This window comes from Cryptomeria japonica, chromosome 11 (assembly GCF_030272615.1).
Source record: "Cryptomeria japonica chromosome 11, Sugi_1.0, whole genome shotgun sequence".
Classification (NCBI taxonomy): Eukaryota; Viridiplantae; Streptophyta; class Pinopsida; order Cupressales; family Cupressaceae; genus Cryptomeria; species Cryptomeria japonica.
This window is the reverse complement of record NC_081415.1, coordinates 162,623,464-162,642,358: the sequence shown is the minus strand read 5'-3', so window position 1 is coordinate 162,642,358 and position 18,895 is coordinate 162,623,464. Positions and strand designations below refer to the sequence as shown.

The 18,895-nt window shown below is 39.0% G+C and overlaps 1 pseudogene; it reads left to right on the top strand.

The window, feature by feature from the left end:
* The first annotated feature begins 5,085 nt into the window (after positions 1-5,085).
* Positions 5,086-18,598, top strand: LOC131860097 (uncharacterized; annotated as a pseudogene).
* The last annotated feature ends 297 nt before the right edge of the window (positions 18,599-18,895 follow it).

Genomic DNA, 18,895 nt, shown 5'->3' with positions numbered 1-18,895 from the left:
CTAATTGAGCCACACATGTGTTACAACACCATATGACCCCTTAAGACACCATTTGACCCCTTGAGATATCATACATGGTCCGAAGAGGTCATTAGGTGTTATGTGGGGTCCAGAGAGAGAGAGAGAGAGAGAGAGGAATACAATACAATACAATAAGATATCAAAAGACAATATATATCAATATACATACATACACACACATGTGTGTATATATACATAATATATTATATACATATATATAATATATATTATATATATATACATATTATATATACATATATACATGAAATATCATATTTTACATATTATACATGTATACATATATGTATGCACACACCCACATTGTAAACACAAGCAAAAGTGTGTACACATTGTTTCTAGCTTTAACACCACGTATGCGCTTCTTATTGTAAAGAAAGCCCATACGGGGTTTTCTTTTAAAAATACCCCGTACGCATTGTTTATAGTACAAGGAGCCCATACACGCTTTTGACTATTTAGGCTTGTGAATAGGCCTGGATGACAAAGTTGTGGGTTGGAAGTTTGATTTCCCTCCATTTCCCTCCTTTTTGACGTGTTTTGTTTTATCAACTTGGTTTCTGGACTTTGTCATCATCATGTTTATACTTCATCAAGTGGGTATTTCTAAAATTGCCACCATATTTTCACCCATCTTCTGAGCTTTCTAACCATATAATTTTTTTAAAATTTGAACAACAATAACATTATTATTGAATTTCTTTTACCAGTGTCTCCATAGTTCTCAGAGACATACGTATACCATTTTTTTAATAGGTTTTAATCTACTTATCCAAATTTTAAAAACTTTATATATTATTGTACTGCACTTGATTCTTTACAATTAAAAAATAAATGTATTTTTGATTGTTTTGGTGCAAGTTATATGCTTCATGCACAAATAGGTACTTGATTTTCATGATGTGCTCAATTGGAAAAATCATTAAAAAAAATACTCAACAAAAAAATTACAAAAAAATACACAACTTCTAGTGCTCACTCTTAACTATCTTTTTGCCAAAGGATTTGTCAAAATACTAAATCTAACTATGAATTTTTTGATGCGCATGTTAGACACTATGTTATGTTTTTCAGAAAAAAATTAGGGTCTATTTTTCGTGAGCGAAGGATTTGACCCGTTTAATCTTATCCAATTTTGAAAAAAATTAATAGTTTGGAAACAAGATTCAGAGTACTACAATCTTTTTTCTTTGAGTATCTTCATATCTTGAGTGGATGGCTCTCAACTTTCTCCTCCAAGTTCAGGTTTACCCAATTTCATAAAAAAAGTGTCCACTTATACCCCCCTTTTTGCACACCATCTTGGTGCACTTACCCAAATACAAAAATTACATTACACGATACAAGGATCGACCACCAGACCAATATTATGTTTTACGTTACATAGGATGGACCTAATTCAAATTCCCAGATGATAATATCCACAAGAAATCGTGCTAAGATCAACCGCAACACGCTACACCACCATAAATACCGCATAATACACAAATCATCACCGTTTGATAGAAATCACCAAAACTCGCACAATGATCAATGTGGATCACCAAAATAAATAGGAAATGATTATGAAACACCAACAAACATGTTAGAATCATCCGGAACCATTGCACCAACTCCACCTTTCAAATCTTCATCGATCAACGTCTCAAAGCTTAAGAACACAACCAAACAACAACTATCACGAAGAAAGATAACTTGCGGGTCACCAAGTCATGAACCATCTGAAATGAAGATACAAAAGATCATCCCAAGCAACATCCCAAAGTCTCAGCACAAGATTTGATCATTTCAGAATATACCAGAGGAAATATCAACCTTTGCAAAATAGTGATCAACAAACCAATACTACAAAATCAGATCAGAGAATCTTCCCAAACTCACTGGAATAACCCACAAGATTATGTTGACATCAATGACAACAACATATCCAAATTCAAGAACCAAATCTAATAGACTACAACAATCTCCCCAACAATCTCAACAACTCAACAGGGAAATGACAGTTGCATGCATCAAATTATAATACCATAGGCACACATGTTAAACATATATTAATAACCATACAAAAATCTACTCCATGTTGTATACAACAATAACTATTATTTCCGCTATATAGATTGGATTTCAAGCTTGTTCGAAGTACAAGTTGGATATACTCATTCTTGTATGCTCTTCTTAGATTAATTCCTCTTCGTTCCCTAGAGTAACCCAGTCTGTATATATATATATATATATATATATATATATATATATATATATATATATATATATATATATCTTCATGTCTTCTCTATAAAGTCATGTCTTCCCTATAAAGTCTTCTCAAAGTGATGTCTCTTCAAGGATGTTTGTTTCGTCTGGTTGATTACACCACTCATGTTATATTAATCGAGATTACTCTTTAACACCATATGTCTTCACTAACCATTAACTATTGTTGTGGTTGTAATCGCACCTTGTTATGAGTTAATACATATGCATCCCTTCCTCTTATTGCTAGATTCTTTAAGTTTATGCCTTGATGTAAAACACTAACCTCAAGTCATTGTCATGTCATGGTCATTTATGCAGAAAATTGTGGAGTCTTATGAATAAGACTATTTTCCTAGTGATGAGGTCCTTTCTTCATGACATGACATGCAAATCTTGGAGACAAGTTCTTCTTTGAGGGACATTTTGGAGGTAAAATTTTATGAGAGTATCAAATTGTAAAAACAACTTCACAATTATGTTCTGAGGGTCAGGAGATGACTTTTGACATATAATTTATCATATTTTTGTTTTTGATATTAGAAGCAACCAAAAAACAAGGGGGCTGGCCCATAGGAACAACAAGGAGAACATTGGTAGAACCACTGTCCACATATAATCAGCAGAGTTACAACCTTTTACCTCTATCAAAAACTATGATAATTCTACATAAGTTTAGTAGGTATAAAGCAGTAATAAACAAAGTCTTAGACATATGCCACGCAGGGCCATAGACATAGAAATTCAAATAAAAACATAGGCTAACGATATCCGCTCGCAGGCTACTAAAAGTAGACAAAAAACCAACTTTCCACAACATTCAGAGAAATTACTTCTTTTTTCCATGGCTCCTCTTGGGGAGGAGATTTCTTGCCCATTCCTTGGTGAGGAATTTGAACAGGGCCTTGTAGTCCTCATCGTCCTTGCCTTTACCCTTAGATGCACTTTCCTGCATGAGGCATAGAGTGGTAGCTGAGCAACGCATCACATTCAATGCGGATATAGAGACATCATGCATTTTGGATTCTGTCGCCTCCAATTTGCTGGTGATATCCTGCACATTATCAGATAGGGTCACCACTTTTTTCTCCAGATCCGCCAGGTTATCCTCCACTTTTATGCTACTCACCTCCTCCACAACCATCATTTTTTCTAGTCTGAAAGTCAGGGAGGGGGAATTTGCAGGCTCCAGACTCTTTGAAGATGTGGGGATTTTAGAAGCATGGGTGGAACTGACAGAGTGAGGGGTTGGGTTATGGTGGAGCAAAACCACATTATCAGTTGGGTTAGAATCTCCAATGTCATGCGAAGAGGAGGGGTCTCTCAAAGACTTTTTCGAGGGTTTAGAGGCAAGTCTGCTTGAGCAGTGAGGGGTATTGACCTTGTCAGTGATATCCATGTCATAATCAATCTCCTGGATTCTGACTTTCTTGGGAGTTCTGACCTCTTTAGGGGAGTGTTTTTTAATTTTCTTTCTGCAAGAGCCAATTTTCAGGAGCCGAGGGGGGTAGCATCATTTTTAGCAAAAGAGTAGGTTGAAGGACTGGTATTAGTCACATTCTAGACAAAGATAGAACGGGGCGGGAAGAAAGCGAGGTGGAAGTTGTACAGGTGAAGAATGAGGCCCTGGTGGAGGATAGGGAAATCTTTACCCTTTTTCTTAGCCTCAGCAATATCCTTTACATTAGCATCCAGAGAATGCAACAAGAAAAAACGGAATGGAAATATAGTCCTTATTTCTCAAATGGTTAAGGAAAGGGAGATGGTAGTAATAGAAGATACCATACCTTCCCTCCAACATGAAATACTTCATCATAATGTAACAGACCTCATCCCACGGGGAAGGGAGCTCCTCCCAGTTGAATCTGCTTGCCCTCTTAACTGGGTTTATGCCCTTGCGGAAGAACTGGTTTAGGATGGTGGTATCTGCAATACGGCTCTTCTTTTTCCATTTCCTCCCCTCCATAGAAAGACCTATTGCCTGAGCTATGACCTCTTCATTAATTTCAAATGAGATACCCCCCATGGTAACTCTTCTGTCTTCCTAGGAATTCACAAATTGCTTGGAAAGTCTTTCATCATTCCCCTTCATACTTTCCATGAATTTATCAATGCCGCCCTCTAAGTAGACGAACCACACTGCCAACTTAGCTCTAAACTCATCAAATTTATCGGGTTCTAGTCTGAGCCTGTCCCCCCCCATTTTCGATTCCTCCAACTTAACATAGTAAATTTGAGACCTTCTAGCAGAAACGCAGAGCCGAGACAGGGCTAAAGAAAAGTTGATATAAAATCTGCGTTGAACTTGAGATAAGAGCATGTAATAATCGGGGTGATTATTATCTCTTATGTCCGAGTAGATATCAAAATTAAGAAATCTACTAGGAATGTGCGGACCTTCAATCGAGCCAATGTGATTTGACCTTTCCCTTCTATCGCCTTTATCACTGCTAGTTGGCTCCGTTTGGGTAATAATTAGGGAATAATCATTCCTGATATTTGTACTGTCATCATAAATACATCCCTTGTGAGGGCAGTGACAAGGCCTGTCGTGGCTACATGGCAGCCTGGGTTCATAATGGGTGGGATTCCCATTCTAACTTAAAACTTGAAAGTTGGTTCTCTTCATCTGAAACCGGATTAACAAAATCCTCCTTGGACTTAGGTTTTTTCCCTCTCCAAGATCACCTTGGTGGTTACCGACAGCAGACTAGGGTCCCTCCAACATCATAAGCTATTATGTAGCCTTCCCACCGCCGCCATGGAGTCAACAACCTCATTCCCTTCTCTAAAGACATGTCGGATGGTGAAGCCATCCAGATTGGCCAGGAGGATCCTGACATCCCTCAAAATGGACTCCACTCTCCAACCAGCTGTAGATCTCCCCTTCACCATTTTCCACAATAATCTGTGAGTCTCCTTCAATTTCCAGCTATTTAATTCCTATGGAATTGGCAAATTTCAGACCCCATAGGAGAGCCATTCCCTCTGCTTGAGTGACAATATTATTCTTTAGATTGCTTGCATAGGCTGTCATAGTGTTCCCCAAGTGGTCGCGGATGATTCCACCCCCCGCTTGGTAGACATTTTGGGCGGAACCATTAAAGTTCAATTTACACCAGTGTAATTTTGGGGTTGACCATTTGGTCAATCTCCTTTTGTTTTTGGCACTGTTGTTAAAGATTTCAAACTCTGGGGGGAGCTTCCAACTTTCAACAATTCTTTTCTCTATCCAATTAAGAGGATTGGGGGGGGGGGGAGGTTCCACTTTGTCACCGCTATGTTTTCTAAGATCATCTTAAAGTAATTGTGAGGGACACTATCAGGAGGGGTTTCAATATCTTTGAAGATTTTATCGTTTCTCTCTCTCCATAAAGCACAGTAGATGTGCGGCGGTATTTGCCTCCATAATTGGATGATGAGGGAGTGATGGGAGGGGGGATTCCATCCGAAAACAAACTGCTTAATGTCATTCTGGAAGACCCAATGGAGACCACATTTCTGGAGGGTGTTAATCCACATATGTTCAACAAAGGGGTAGAGGACAAACAGGTGGTCAATAGTTTCCTCGTATGCTTTACATAGGCTACATCTGTTGGGGAGATGGAAACCCCTCTTTTTTAGGTTGTCCAAGGTTAGGGTTTTACCATGCATTAGAGACCACCAGAAGAGGTTGATTTTAGGGATTAGCTGGGAGTTCCATATCTTCTTCCAGCACTCAACATCAGTAGGGGGTCTCAGGAGCTGTCTGTAAGCAGATTTGACCGAGAAGGTGCCCGATTGGGTCTCTTTCCAAATGAAACTGTCTTCATGAGGGGCCAAGGGGATTCTAGTTTCCAGCATAATATTTTGAAGGTCCTGAGCTATGGGTATCAGGTTAGGCCTGTTGCTGAATTACTGGACAATGTTCCTCCATCCTCTCCTTCCTGGTTCCATATAATCAGCGATATAATCCCCTAGGAGTTCCTTTAGATGGTGCATAATTTAGTGGAAGCGAGTGTTAGCCAAGGGCCTATCCTCCACCCAAAAGTCTTCCCAGAATCTAACCTTTTTTCCATTTCCAAGTTGCCATTTCAATCCTTCTCTTATTAACAATATGCTTTTCAAGATGTTATTCCATAGCTTAGATCCTTGGGGAAGGTCTCTCGTACTCAAATTGTAATAGAATTGCTCCCGGTCTAGGCACTTTGCTCTGATAATGTTACACCAGTCTGCCTCACCTTTAGCCAAGGTCCATCCAATTTTTTCCATTAATGCCTTATTCAGGGTATTTATCTTTCTTATACCCAGGCCACCCATTGACTTGGGTATGCAGACCTTGTCCCAATTGACCAAAGCAAGGCGTTTTTCTCCTCCAGGCCCGTCCACAAGAAGGTTCTTTGTATTTTCTCAAGTTTTTCCCCCATGGCACCAGATATTTTAAACATGGACATGAAGTACACCGGAATTCCTTGTAGGGAAGCCGCAAGGAGTTGGAGCTTTCCCGCGCTACTAAGGAACTTTCCTTTCCAACCAACAAGCTTTTTTTGCATCCGCTTAAGGATAGTATTCCAGAAAGTGGGCATGACTTCTTTGACCGTGAGGGGGAGATCAAGGTAAGTCCTCAGAAGAGAAGCAGTCTTGCATCTATGGATTGAGATAATTCTGAGTTGGAGGTCATTAGGAGTGTTGAAAAAGAAGAGAGTACTCTTCTCACAATTGATACATTGCCTCGAGGCCTTGGCGTAATCAGCCAGTAAGTTCTTCCACTGTTTGGCCTCCATGACAGATGACTTACCAAAAAGAAAGGTGTCATCAACGAATTGTTGAATATTAGAGGGGGGGAGCGTGGAAGCAGCTTTGAATCCTTGAAGTCTTCCATTGGTAACTAGGCCAGCCACATTTCTACTCAAGACTTCAGCAATCATGATGAAAAGGTAAGGTGACAGAGGGTCGCCTTGCCGAATACCTTTTTTAGCTTTGAAACAACCCCTAGGAGTCCCATTAATCAAGACCGAGAACTGAACCGTGGTAATACACTCCCATATCATATCCACTACCTTCTAGTTGAAGCCAAGCTTTAAGAGAGTTTTGAGAAGAAAACACCAGTTAAATTTATCATATGCTTTTGAAATATCCACTTTGAAAGCCATACTTGGTATCCTGCTCCAATCCATGGAGTGAATTATTTCATGGGTGGCAATGGCAACATCCAAAATTTGGTGACCCGGGACAAAACCTTTTTGGGATGGGCTGATAAACTTCACCAGGAGGGGTTTAATTCTATTCACAAGGACCTTGGAGATTACCTTATATATGGTATTGCATAGAATTTTTTAGAACTCCTTCATGCAATTTGGGTTTGCAGTCTTAGGGACAAGAACAATGTAAGTGTTATTGATTTTTTTCAGTAATTTCCCTATCTTGAAGAAATCCTTCACAACTTTTGTAACATCATAATTAACAATGTCTCGGTAATCTTGAAAGAACGCCGGGGGGAAACCATTTGGGCCTGGGGTCTTATAAGCACCCATCATAAAGACAGTCAAACAAACTTCTTCTGCAGAGATAGGGGCAGTTAGCTGACAGTTATCCTGACAGTCAGAAGCTTGCTCAAAAGGTTATCTTGAAGAGAAACATCTTTCCTTCCAGACTCCGTGTATAACTGTAGCATCCTAAAATTGTGACACTTGCAATTTCGACTGCATTTGGGTCTTCACGATGGCGGCACAACGTTGAACCTGAATGGAGACCCCGAAACCTGTTTACGACACCAAAAACTGCATTTTTTAGCACCCTGGCCTAATCCTCCTTGCACCCTGCTGTCCCGGGAGGTGGGACCATGGCGCCCAGTGCCCTGGTCCCTCAAGACTAGGGCGTCCAGTGCCCTGGTCCCCCAGGACCATGGCGCCCAGCGCCCTGGTCCCTGGCCCTATTTTGGGCCTGGTCTCTTTTGGGCATCGGGTCTTTAAGTTTGCAAATTGGAAAATATTGTTTCTAGGTCGGCCTAAGGTCGGAAAAATCAGTCTATCAGCCCTAATTGACAAGTATATAAACTACATTTCCCCTCCCATTTGAGAGGCAAGGAAAAAGAGAAAAATATATGCAAGCAAGAGGCAGAAGCGATATTCAAACATTCAAGCATTCAAGCATTCCTTCAAACAATTGAGCATTCTAAGTCTCCATTCAAGGCTAAATGTTGCATTCAAGACAATGATTCAACCATTGAAGAGGAGATCACTTACAACATACAAAATACAAAATTCATTACACCTTCGCATGTAAGAACACAAACATTCTTACAACAAGGTATCGGTACTTGTTTACATTACAAACATTTACATTTACAGCATTCTCATTTCTTGGTTAATTCCAAAATTGGGGTTTGACCTAAAGGCAAACCCCTAATCCCTAACCCCCCAATCGTCCTCTCTTTTCTGTGTGTAGGTTGCAGGTACGCAGCTGTAATTGAAGATCTGGAACCCTTGTGCAGAGACGAACAGATCCCCCTTCGTTTCGCGGATTTTTCGGAGGACCGTGTGCACGCCGGGCGCCATCGTCCCATCAACTTTCGCTCAAATTTTCAGAACAACATCATCTCGACATTTTACTGCTAATTCCAGGTCCGCAGCTTCATCCTGTATCCCTATCTCTGTTTATAAGCGAATCTTTCTTACTTTACATGCATTCCTAGTTCAACTTTCTATCTACAATCTTTACAAAAGAGGGTATCCTTGATGTCTCAACCCTTGAAACTCATTTAGAATCCAGTCTTGCATTGTGTGGGATTGGATCTTGTGGGTTTCAACCCCTCTTTTGAATGTAAAGTCCCTCCTAAGTGAAAACCGTTAATCCTAGTGACCCCCTTTCTCCTTGGAGTGGGGGAGAACACCTAGGGTTCGATTTTTCGCTTTACATTTTGGTGAACCTGACGTGAACATCCTAATTTTGATTATTCATGGTTAGATCTGAAAAAAAAAAAAATTTGGCTTCCTTAATTACATTTCCATGTTTGATCTTTTGCAAATTTGAGAGGTTAATTGCACAAAACCCTAAAATTTTCTTTTTAGTAATTGAGCTTGTGAAATGTTTAATTGTTAATGCTTGTTTCAGATCTACCCTTCTAATGCAAATTGTCAAATCATATCTGTGCTTTAATTTTGAAAATTAAGTGGTTAAGTGTCAAAACCCTAATTTTTAAAACCCTCTTGATTCAGCCTTTGACTGATGATTTCACTGATTAAAACACCTCCAAATCGGCTGTAACTTTGGATTCTGCAACAAAATCATAATATCTCTCATCCTTGAAAATTTGGAAAAAAGTTGCGAGGACCGTGTGCACCCCGAGCGCCATCGTCCCCGAAATTTTTTCCGAAATTTCGGGAGCTAGATCTTACTGTATTTTTCTGCTAAAATCCAGAATTTTGGCTGATTTCATCAATTCTAACACTTTCAAAATTAAAGTCAAAGTTGGTCTAGGGATTGCTTGGATTAGGGCTTATGATCATTCAAAAATTGTTGAAACTGAAATTCATGTCAAAATTGTGTTTCTTACTATCCTAAATCTGAAAAGTGTGTTGGCATTCATTCGAAATTTCAGTGCTTTATTCAAATTTTTGCAGTTTGTGACTTTTGAAATTAAATGTTTAATTGCAACAACCTTGATTTCCACTTTCAAAATTGAATTTTGCGTGAAATTGAGTCATTTTTTAATTTTCAAAACCTGCATTGCTTTTAGTATTCCCTCTAAAATCATAAAATTCAAAATTTCAGTTTCCCTCTCTTTTTTCAAAATTCAAATTTTGCATTTTTCAACAATTTTGGTAGGGTTCAATTTTGAGATTGCAACTTTAATTTGGCCTATCTACAGATCGTAAAATCACTCAATTTTTTTAGATTAGCTTTAAAATCATCATAACTTTCATCCCTGCAAATTTCAAAAAAAAGTTGCGAGGACCGTGTGCACTCCGTTCGCCACAGTCCCGGACATTTTTTCTGAAATTTTGGGAGATTGTCCTGATTGCATTTAATAGCTTAAATCTAGGAGATTGGCTGATTTTACTGAAATTTGCTACCTCTAAAATTCAAAATTTTCTCTCTCTCTTTAGTGCATGAGTTTTACAATAATAAGCCCTACTTACACTATTCCCGTTAGACGAAGCCTTAGAATTAAGTCTTTCCAAGGTTTAAATACTGAGGAGATGGAGCCTAATTTGAATGGCCTTTTTAACGAGGACACGGGTAATTCCTCTAATCCTCCTAATGATGAAGAAGCTCTCCATGAGGTTTCTGAAGAACAACTTTCGAAATTGGATAACCAATTTGACGATTTTCGACAATGGATGTCTCAAGAATACCCCGATAGTCAAGCTCTTCCCTTAATTGAGGGTCTAAAACGTATGGTTCAAAATGATAAGAATGGAATTGATATTTTGCGTGGTATTGCACACATTGTGGATTCGAATGTGATGCCTATGAAGAGTTGTGCTGAAACTTTGGGTTATACACAACCTCCTACTCAAATCAATCATTCTATCCCTTTGACAACTTCTATTGCTAGTATACCTACTTTTACATCAAACATAATGACTACTTCAATACAAGACATTCCACCTATGATCACCAATCATGGGGGAAATCCTTCTTCTTCAATTAACCCTCTTCCTTCATTTAATCCGACTTCTTCATTCATTCCTTCAGTAAGTGTTCCTATTACATCTCCACAAATGAACCTGGCGCAAGGGGGAAATTCATTTAATCATTCCATTCCTCCTTGTAGTGTTCCTCCTTTCCAATCATCTCCTATGACTAACTATCATAGTGTCTCGCCTCCTTACTCTCAATCAATACCTTCTTTCAATAACATAATACCTCCATCTCAATCTAACACGTCTAATATGAATTCTTCGACTGAAGCAACCATTAACAATCTTGCACAAACTGTCTCTTCTTTACAGCAACAAATTGCCTCTATGAATCAATCTAAGTTTAGTGTGCCCACATTTGATGTTGCGAGCCCACTTTCTCTTGACATTGTTCGAGCTATTCCCCCTAAGCATGTTGAACTCCCACAATTGGAGCTTTACAATGGTAAAGGTGATCCTCTAACACATGTTAAGACTTTTCAACCAATATGTACCGATTTTGCTCATGACCAAAGATTGCTTGCAAAACTGTTTACTAGAACATTAAGAGACAAGGCTCTACAATGGTATTGCTCGTTGCCTTCCTATTCTATTACTTCTTTCCAACAACTTGCAAATGCTTTTATTCAACAATTTCAAAACAATATAAGTCCTAAAGTTACTTTGATTGATTTAATGCATTGTAAACAAGGTGTTAAAGAAAAAGTGACTGATTTCATTGGTAGATATAAGCATTTGTATGCTCAAATTTCTTTTCCAGTACCTGACAATGATATTCAAAGAATCTTTATTTCTAATTTACAAAAAGATATTAGAGAAAAACTTCTATTTTCTGAGTTTACTTCTTTCCAACAGTTGTGTGCAACTCTTCACAATTATCAACTGACTGTGAGTCAAATGGAACAAGCAAATCCTATGGCTCCGAGTGATAAGGGTGATAGTAGTCAACAACCATTTGGGAAGTTTAAACCGAACATAGAGTCCATTAAATTCAATGAAAACATCATCAACAACAATGTGAATGTAGCATCAGGTGTGCCTCCTATTTCTAAGTTTTTCAAGAAAGAAAGAAGGTTTACTCCTTTGAATGAATCATTCCATAGTATCATGAATAAGTTATTGGAACAAAATGTGCTTACTCTCCCTCCTATAAAGAAAATAGATCCTACAAAGATTAATTCACCCTATTTTGATAACAAATCTTTTTGTCAATTTCATCGTCAACCTGGGCATGATACTGAAAAATGTTTTGCTTTAAAGGGTAAAATTCAAGATTTGATTGATAATAATACTATCTCTATTTCTGGTGTGAATGATAAAGGCAATACATCTGTAGCTCCTCCTAACCAAAATCTCAAGATTTTTACTGATCCGTTACCTTCTCATACCTCTAATGCAATTGATACTAATGATTCCTCTGTCTCACCTGATGATCTTGTGTCTATGACTCCGAATGTGATTAACTTTTAGAGCAGCAGAAAATCCCCAAAGAACCTTCCATCACATTTGATTCTAGTGAAACTATCAGGGCACCTGATGGTCCTTTATATATAGTTGCAAAAGTCAAGAATACACCTTACCGTGGAGTGCTTATTGATCCTTCTTACATGGTTAATATCATTACTGAAGAATTTCTTTTTACTTTGCAATTGAATCAAGTGATCTATGACGAAACAAATGTGGTTGTGAAATTATTTGATGCATTTTCTTCTCCTGCAATTGGTTCTATCACATTACTTATTGAGGTCCATAACAAATCCCTTGATGTGAACTTTGCTATTATTCCATCGTCCAAACAATTTCGTGTGAAGCTAGGCTATCCTTGGCTATCTTCCATGAAAGCTATTGCTTCTCCTATTCACAAGTGTTTGAAATTTCCCCATAAAGGTGAAGTTGTTACTGTCAATCATAGTCTCTTTAAACCAGCTGAAAGAACTTCTAGCGTTCCTATTGATTATTTCTGGCCTAAACAATTCCAATCTCTTCCACCGCGAAGTGATCATCTTTTCAAATCTTATCAAAAGTGGGAAAAAGATATGATCCTATCTCTAAGTGAACCTAGAACACCCAAACTTGATATTCCTATCATTCTTGAGAAGGAAGTTCTTCCTTTGAAAGATAAAACTAATGTCTTTCCTCAAGAAGATTCCCAACCCATCCCTATGGATATGACTATGTCTATGCCTAATAAACTTTCTAAAAGTAGACCTATACCTCCTCGTCATGATGGACTTGGTCTCCTTCCTAAACCAAATATTCCTCCTTTATATGGAGCTGTTCCTCCTCCTTCTTCTTATAGAGAGAAGAGACCTTCTTCTTCTCCTATTATCCAACCTAAGAGACCACAACCCAAACACCCAAGTGATAAGGATGAGAACATTCCTCCTCCTCAATCTTCTCAACTTCCTACTAAGACTAGACGAAATCGTTCTGCACGTGAACGCCGACGGAAGCGTCGTCTTAGAGCTCAGGCAGCTGCTTCTCAAACTTTGCAATCCCCAAAAACACCTTCAGCTAGCATTATTCCATTTTCTCCTCAGCCGGAAATTGAGCCAAAATCTCCTAAACATAAGATGCATGATGGTTTTGATCCTGTGCGAGTTAAAGATCCTATTTTTATAAATCTTGATGATGATATAGATGAAAATGTTATTCATGATGAAAATGTTACTTCTCTTCATTCTGATAGTGAATATGAATATGTTGATGTCAATAACCATTTATCTAACGAATTTTCTAAAGCACTTATCTTAGCTCCTAGACAAGAACAACGTGGCTTGGAACATGAACATAGCCCTTGTTTGGATCTTGTGATAGCTCCGTCTGCTATGTTGGATGTCCCTCCTCTAGCGTGTTTCCTACCTTCCCGAAATATTGATCAGCAAGATCGGGGGGTAGATGACATGCTAGACTAGTTCATTAGCATAGCAGACTCTCTCCTCCTCTCTTGATCGCTTTTGTAACCTCTTCTATGTGTTATTCTCATTCTTCTATTCATTGTCCTTAGTGTTGTCTACTTGAGGACGATGCAAAGCATTGAAGATCTCTTTTGGTCTCTCTCATGTTGACTCAAAAGACACATGTGTTCCCTTCTTCCAGGTGACCTTCCTTGATTGGGGAATGAAGAACAATTATGTATACATACATATGATATACATGAATTATCATACAACATACTGACCCTAAGGAAAGCGAAGTCACCTTGTGCTTTGTGTTTTGTGTCTATTATCCTTGGGCTTATCTCACACTTGGGGGCTAAATCCTTGTGATAACGTGCTCCTTTCCTTCTCATTTCCTATATGTATCACTACCTTAAAGAAATCACCCCCAATGAGGCGTGTGCGATCGCTTTAACGTAGGGGGGCATACACCCTATTCATATCTCTTCAAGATACTTGAAAATTTCTTGACAAATTTAGCTTTGCCTTGAAATTTTTTGATATCTTTCTTGCATGACTCATAGTGAGGGAACCTTACTACTGACAGTCATGGTTCTCCCTCGTGATCTTCCCTTTTACTTTGTCAATCGAAGTTGTAAGATCCTTAGTCCACTGGGGGCTTGGTATATCTTGCCTTCTTAACATGGTGAAAGTCTTTCAATGTTGTTTCCTTGTACTTTACCGGAAGTATGGGCGTACGCTTATACTCCCGCTAAAGTGGGGGCTAAATGTAGCGTCCTAAAATTGCGACACTTGCAATTTCGATTGCATTTGGGTCTTCATGATGGCGGCGCAACGTTGAACCTGAATGGAGACCCCGAAACCTGTTTATGACACCAAAAACTGCATTTTTTAGCACCCTGGCCTGATCCTCCTTGCACCCTGCTGTCCCGGGAGGTGGGACCATGGCGCCCAGCGCCCTTGTCCCTCAGGACTAGGGCGCCCAGCGCCCTGGTCCCCCAGGACCATGGCGCCCAACGCCCTGGTCCTTGGCCCTATTTTGGGCCCGGTCTCTTTTGGGCATCGGGTCTTTAAGTTTGCAAATTGGAAAATATTGTTTCTAGGTCGGCCTAAGGTCGGAAAAATCAGTCTATCAGCCCTAATTGACAAGTATATAAACTATATTTCCCCTCCCATTTGAGGGGCAAGGAAAAAGAGAAAAATATATGCAAGCAAGAGGCGGAAGCGATATTCAAACATTCAAGCATTCAAGCATTCAAGCATTCAAGCATTCCTTCAAACAATTGAGCATTCTAAGTCTCCATTCAAGGCTAAGTGTTGCATTCAAGACAAGGATTCAACCATTGAAGAGGAGATCACTTACAACATACAAAATACAAAATTCATTACACCTTTGCATGTAAGAATACAAACATTCTTACAACAAGGTATCAGTACTTGTTTACATTACAAACATTTACATTTACAACATTCTCATTTCTTGGTTAATTCCAAAACCGGGGTTTGACCTAAAGGCAAACCCCTAATCCCTAACCCCCCAATCGTCCTCTCTTTTCTGTGTGTAGGTTGCAAGTACACAGCTGTAATTGAAGATCTGGAACCCTTGTGCAGAGACGAACAGATCCCCCTTCGTTTCGCGGATTTTTCGGAGGACCGTGTGCACGTCGGGTGCCATCGTCCCGTCAACTTTCGCTCGAATTTGCAGAACAACATCATCTCGACATTTTACTGCTAATTCCAGGTCCGCAGCTTCATCCCGTATCCCTATCTCTGTTTATAAGCGAATCTTTCTTACTTTACATGCATTCCTAGTTCAATCTTTCTATCTACAATCTTTACAAAAGAGGGTATCCTTGATGTCTCAACCCTTGAAACTCATTTAGAATCCAGTCTTGCATTGTGTGGGATTGGATCTTGTGGGTTTCAACTACTCTGAATATGTTCCGGTCTGGAGCCCAGAGCCTTCTTTTTTTTGAAGATATCACCAAAGGTAGTCTTATTCTAGCCTTTGAGTTTTAGCTTCTCCACAATTTTGAACATAGTCGTCCCTTGAACCGAGGTAGCCCACCAATTCCTAACCAGGTCTCTGAAATCTGGGTGAGAGGCCCACATAATCTCATAGCGAAAAGGGAGGGGACCCTGGTAGGGTCTATCCTTCCAATGGAGAAGAAGGGGGTTATGATCAGAAGCAGTCCTTGGGAGCGTTTTCAGGAAGGAGTTATGGCTAATGTCCCAGGTGGTGGAGACCAGGAATCTATCTAGTCTGACTTGAATTAGGTGTTTGCCTTTCCTATTGTTCGACCAGGTGGAGGGAGCACCCTAGAGGTCAATATCAACAAGGTTAGAAACATTGATGAAGCTGGCAAGATCTCCCATACTATCAGTAAAATCGACAAGACATCCACACTTCTCAGAGGGGTAGAGGGGAGAATTAAAATCTCCCGCTAGCATGTACCAAACCTTCTGGTTAGCCAAGATGAGATCAAAAATTTCCTCCCACACTAGCCGTCTTCCCACCTTGGAGTTGGGGGCATATATGTTAAACATCTGCCAACAATGCTCACCTTGTTGGAAAAGTAACCACTAAGAAGTTGTGGGAGCCAACAAAAAACTTGCCTTCAATATTAATGGGGTCCCAGAGGGTGGCAATACCCCCATACGCCCCCAAAGCATCAACATACAGAAAAGCCGCCCCCGACCAGAGTTCAAAATTGGTTTAATTAGAATTACATTAGAATTTAGGATTATTTTTTATATTTAGATTTTTGTTTAATTGTTTTATATAATTAGAATTATAATTAATAAAAAAATTATAAAGTTTGTTTTGACTTGGACAAAAGATAGAAAACCAATTACTTCATATCACTATGAATTAGATACTTATACATTGATTGATAGTATATGCTTTTATGACATAGTGTAGCCTATTTTGAAAAATTAATAATATGAGAAAGGATATTTTGGAAATTTCTAAAGTATATTTTGTGTCATTATGTTGTGTGTTTCACAAGTTTACGCGTGTTTGTTGTTATGGGCTATGTAACTAGATAATTTTGAGCATTGATCCTTTCAATTGTTCTTTTTCACCCTGATGATGGTTCACAAAGTGTGACTAGAAATGTTGATACAAAAGCCTCTTACATAGTTTAATTTAAAAATCAATGAAAATCAACAACATGAAATGTGGAAATTTGATTAATATAATCAAACCCTTTTCCCATGAATACAATAAATTACTACATAAAGACCACTAAACTAATAAAATTAACTATAATTAGATCCTTCATTATAATTTCCAATACATAATATCAGACTATCATTTGATTTTTCATCTTTTTACATCCACTATCAGACTTTAATGGAGAGGACCCATACATATGCTTCTATTTGTTTACCTTGCATTCATCAAACACCCTCTTCTACCTCCCACATTTCTAACTTGTTGACTTTTGCATTCCAATCTTTAGGTTTGTACATGTTCTTCTACCATACTGACTTCGGCATCCTCCCTAGCTTTTGATCTTGATTTTTCTTTTGATATTCCAGGACTTCTGATTTCGTGGTGTTCAAAAGTTTTCCTCTGGGATTTCCATAGACGGTAAAGGAATAAGCATTCTGCTTCTATTTGGATTCCTTACTTTTCGTTTCCTAGGCACAGAAGCAAATAGGCTACACGTTATCGACATCAAATATCCTCAGCTTTTTCCCGAGAGCTTTGATTGGGACCCCAAAAATCAGCATTTTATAGTTGGTTCTATTAGTCTGGGCACAATTCATAAAGTCTCAGATGCAGGTGTTGTAGAGGATTTTATCAAGGACAACGACTATGCAGGTCGGGCAGCTGTGCTGGGAATCACTGTCGATACTAGAAGGAACAGATTTCTTGCATTGATCCACGGATTACCAGGCGCAGGAGGAGAAGGACAACCAGGGCTCAATGCCCTTGCAGCCTATGACTTAAAATCTGGCAAAAGGTTCTTCTTTGTGGAGTTAGACCACGTTGGAGTTGAGCCAGGGGAAAGAGTTGGGGCCAATGATGTAGCTGTGGAATCCATATGGAAATGCATATGTCACAAATTCGGCAGGTAATTTTATATGGAAAATCACATTAGAAGGGCAGGCTACCGTCTTTGCAAAAAGCCCAATTTTTACATCACAGCCCACCATAGTAGAAGATGATATGGCTAAGTTTTCTGGGCTCAATGGCATAGTATATAATAAGAAAGGTGCCCTCTTGGTTAGCCAGAGTAATTCTGGGATGATTTATAAGGTTGACCTTGATGATGGGGCAGTTAACCTTGTGGAAATCTCAAAGCCTTTGCCTTTTGGCTGATGGGATAACAGTAAGGCGGGATGGGGTGCTTTTGGTGGCTTCTTGTCACACAGCGTGGTTTGTGCAGAGCCCTGATAATTGGGGCGTGGCCACCGTTGTAGATGAGGTTACAATGAATTCTTCCATGTTTGCAACAGCTATTGCTCTTAGAGAGGATAATAAAGCTTATGTCTTAAACTGCCATTTGCTTGATTACATAAAGAAGATTAGCAGAGAGGATTTCAGCATCCAAGAGATCGAGTTTCCGAAAGAGGCAGCTGGAGAAAAGGTGTGGGTCATTGTGCTTATTGTTATAGGTCTTCTGTATGTGTTCTTTTGGAGGTTTCAGATGGGCTACGTAATTAAGAATATGAACAAGAAGAGAGCCTAGCTTCTGTTGAAATCTTCTCCTGTTGTACTACTTTTCAATTTCATTTGAATTATGTTCTTAATTGTGTACCATTTGGGTTTAATATTGTTTAAGTAGGTATTAGTAAGTCTTGTTAGAATTCAAATTGGAATTATAGTCATAAACAGTGTGGAGAAATATATGGGTGTTGTGCTGCCTTTGTTCCCTAGTTCAATTTGAACAGATTAGGATAAAAGCAAATGGGCTTCATTTGATGCTTGTGGGCTATTATAGGATAACCATACTTCTCAATTTCCTCTTTTTCACGCGTATCAAGAGCAGATGCTCTGAACTTAAGAACAGTCATATAAACAATTTTTTAGATGTGTTTCCACTTAGATGTGAAATGATTTTGACTGTG